Genomic DNA, 4,183 nt, shown 5'->3' on the forward strand with positions numbered 1-4,183 from the left:
CATTGTCCTAGATAACACACAAATTCACTATCAACAGCAAACTTTCCACTGCTGAGACATTTGAACAGAAAGTTTCTTCCAGGTGACTTTAGTGACAAAGAGTACTAAAAACACTCAAAAATATTGGGAAAATAATTAAATCCTGGTTCACATCCAGACTTTCTTGATGCTTGCAATAAAGTTTCTTGAATTAAAATTTATTCATAATTATCATCTCTCCCTTAATATTTTTTTACTAATTATTTGCGGTCAGCTTTGCCAAACCATTCTATTTTCTCTAAAACTTTCTGCAACCATTTATTTACATACATTTTAAATAGTACAAGATATTTTAAAATTTTAAACATTTAATACAAGAAAAATACAAAGTGAACTAATTATCAAACTAAAAACTGTTTACAATAAGATACTTTAAAAAGCAAACGTGGGAGCTGAGCTTCCTTATGATTCCAAGACTCTGGTTAAAATATATGTTTCTCTTTATCTAATTGGTATTACTAGTATTTCCATTTTATTATATTCAATATATTCTTCTGTGAGCCAGAAAAAAATGACTTTAGATCTTTATGAAAACCAGCAATCAACTTCTTGCGATTACTGATGTCTGAGAAATCCAGTTTTTCGCAAGGAATGAGCTTTTGCTCAGCTTCCCTCTCTCCCTGAGGTAAGTAACCAGCTGCCCTCCTCTCCTCCACGTGACCTTACCCCATACCTCTCCAGAGGAGGGTCTTTAACCAGAACAGGCCACGGCTCTGGGCTCTCAGGGGCTCTAGTGTGAAGAGAGCAGCTGGGAAGGCTGTTTTCCCTTTGATCCAGGGAAGGGACACGTGCTTCCCGGAAGATGACTCTGGGGCCCGGATGTAGGCGCACGAACACATTAGGTAAGTTTCGAGGTGCATGTGCTGACAGTTCCCCACAGCTTTGGGGACTGAGCATTGGAACGCAGGGCCTTCTGGGAATGTCCGTTTTGTTTGATTGGGGCACTCCCAAGTTAAGAGGATCCCAAGTGTGGCTAAACTGGAAGAAGACTGTGAACTCTCAACCGTTAGATGTGGAGACTTGGAGGTGGTACATTTCCAACTTGAATATCTTGCCTGGTCTCAGGGATGACGTTCCTGTTTCTGGGTTGGCTGGGAACCAGTTTTCTGCCGTGGTATCAAACCTAGGTGATACCTAGAAAATGATGGTCAATGGGCTTGCTGGGCCCCTGTCTAGTGAGGGCAGTGGGAAGCTGTGGGGATCCCCAGCAGTGCTTGGGGCCCTCCAGTGGCTAGTGGTAGAATAGCAGCTGGGCTTTCTGGGACATGTGGCAGCATTTGTTTGTTTTTGTTTGTTTTCCCCTGGCAGGCATCAATGGGTGAATGAGGAGCAATTAGTAACCACCTGGTGCTGGTTGTAGTCAGGTCCAAGGAGAAGCTCCATTTCCAACACTTGCCCACCTTAGGAGGTCCAGGCCGCCCATCCCCAGACATCTCCCCTTCCCCCACGTGGAGCCCAGAAAAGGGAGGCCAATCCCTTCTTTTCTCACATATGTGCGATTGTCATATTGTGGTTCAACTATCATCACCTTAAAGGAAAGGAAAAATAATTAAGGAGAAAAAGAAAAACTAAAACGTGAAGGATAAAAATGAAGAAAAAAATGACATAAAGAATCAAGCATATTTTTTTTTAAATGTCTTTTTATTGATTTCAGAGAGAGAGGAAAAGAGGGGGGTAGAAGGGGAGAAACAAATGTGAGAGAGAGAAACATCATCCGCTTCCTCCTGGGATTCAAGCCCGCAACTAAGGCATGTGGCCTGACCTGGAATTAACTGGTGTTGACCTTTCGGTGCACAGGGGAATGCTCAACCAATTTAGCCACACTGGCAGGACTCAGGATTTCATTTTTAAATGGGAAATGGAGACATATATAGACATGAAGAAACAGGGGTGATGGTACAGCAGAGGGTTCATAAAGAAATGGTCTCTTCTCATACAGAAAGCCAAGAGACATATGAAAAAAATGCTCAGTCACCAACATCTGAAAGATGCAAATCAAAATGACAGTGAAATATCACCTCACACCTGTTAGAATGTTATTTCAAAGCCTTTGTCCCCATATTTAGCAAATCAATACTGCCTTCTGGAATCACTCACATAATGAATCTTAAGCTGTGTGCAACAAATCATAATGTCCAAATGAAAGAACATGAAGTTTGTTTTTAGATAGTTAACATTGAAAGGAATTTTATTTTTGCCGGGATAAGTGTTTTCATAAGTGTATGGCCATGAATCAAGGCCACGGGGACTCCTCTGTGGGGAAGTCACTGACAGGCAGCCTCAGCTGCTGTGCTCTGCAGCCACTGCTGCTGTCCTGCCGTCATGCTTCACAGCTGCTCCCAGGAATGACTGAGCATGGCAGGAATTCTATGAATGGTGGGATTTCTCTACTGAGTGACTTTGGCTTAAGTACATCCCCCTGTCAAACTTTCTTAGAAATGCACTGCAGTCTGAGACTCTACACGGATAGCCCTTGCTCTTCTCCCTCAGCAGTCAGGCCTGTATTACAGTCTCATGGCTTTACCCACCACCACCTCTGGCTCCATCCCCAGGATGACTACCTGGTGTAGAGAATCTTACAATCCTTCTCCCTGACATGAGTTTTCTGGGATCTTGGGGAATGTGCTACATGCTGTCAGGAGCACAAGGCCCCAGGGAGAAGTTCTTCACTCCTCTGATAAGTGTCTCCACTCGGCTAAGACCAGAGTCTCCAAGAAAGAAAGGTTTCCATGATTCTAGAGTTCTATGAAGCAAAGTGCCTGGGATTTAGGATTTAAAAAGCAAAAAAGTACTATATTCACATTTTTCTTATTTTTTGTTAATTCCAAAAAAAATAAGGCATAGTCATCAGCATAAAACACTGTAATTATATCCAAATCTATATCATAGGCAAATATAACTAATGTTATACATGCAAATAAATAACAGGTTTATAGACAAATGAATTTATTTATTTTTATTGAGGTAGAAGACAAGGGGATCCATGAATAAAATGTTAACCTGAGCACAGAAAAAAGCATTTAATCAGATAGCAAAAGAAAGACCAAAAGAAATATCCACAAAGGACCATGGGCTCTTGGTATTTCTTAGAACAGTTCAGACCAACTTCTTACATAACCCAAGTTATATAATTCAAGTATTTTGCTTAAACTGTTTGGACAACTGTGACTCTGCAAGTCTAACTGATGAAAGACCAATAGTCCTCATTCTGGTTAAATTGTGATGCAGGGTGAAGGCTGGCCAAACTTAGATGAAACAGTCACTTCAATTGCATTTCTGTGCTGGCCTCTAATTACATAATGAAATTAAAGGATGATGAACTCATTTATCAGAGTGGGATGTTTCAAAAGTAGTCATGCTGTGGTTAAACAATTAAACACCGGGTAGTAACGGCTAGAGGAGACATACAATATTTTATCACAGGAAACGTAATTAAGTCAATGACATCTGTGCATTAGAAGAGACTTTCTCAGCTTAGATTCATCTTAGAAGTTTTTACCAAAATTGAGGAGCTATAAAAATCTTTCTACCACGTAGCTTGGCTTAGCTCCGAGGAAAGGGAGCCATTGTTACAGAGCAGAGAACAAAGGCAGGAGCCCAGAAGTGAGCATTTTGTAGATGCCATGTTTGGGGGAAGAGCAATCCTGCTAAGATAGTTTCAGGGGAGAATTTAGATAGTATGAACTTTCATTGTTTACAGTAATGCTACGAATTCCCTGATATTTATATTAAGTACTTTGGTAAAATAAAATGAAAGAATATGACCATCGAGTAGATTGGAGCATAAATTAGAGAAATCAGAGAAAAAGAGACTCCAGTGACCAAAACCCAGTATCAAAATGACAATAGCAATAAAAATGAGAGCTGCAACAAACAAAATTAAACCAAACCATACAAAATGAAACAAAAAATTTGGAACTTCTCTTTGAATTGGGTGAGCTACATGATACTAGTTTCCCTTATTATAAGAAGAGAGTGGAAATTTATAACCAAATTTTACATTGTATATTCATTTTACTTTGTTGCATGAACTCCTATTAATGTTTGCTATACACTTCTCATTACATGATGTAAGTTAAGCTATTATTAAACTTTTTATTTTGTGTTAATTTTTACAAGGTCCCAATTTAAAAAATCCTATCAG

General features: G+C 39.7%; 1 pseudogene across 1 annotated transcript; it reads right to left on the reverse strand.

Annotated features, from left to right (window-relative positions):
• Nucleotides 1–580: 580 nt before the first annotated feature.
• LOC311617391 (RAD9, HUS1, RAD1-interacting nuclear orphan protein 1-like) lies at nucleotides 581–1,306 on the reverse strand (annotated as a pseudogene). Its single transcript has one exon. The product of its transcript is annotated as an RAD9, HUS1, RAD1-interacting nuclear orphan protein 1-like (transcript).
• Between the last annotated feature and the right edge of the window lie 2,877 nt (nucleotides 1,307–4,183).

This window comes from Pipistrellus hanaki (genome assembly GCF_964339955.1).
Source record: "Pipistrellus hanaki genome assembly, chromosome: 2".
Taxonomy (NCBI): domain Eukaryota; kingdom Metazoa; phylum Chordata; class Mammalia; order Chiroptera; family Vespertilionidae; genus Pipistrellus; species Pipistrellus hanaki.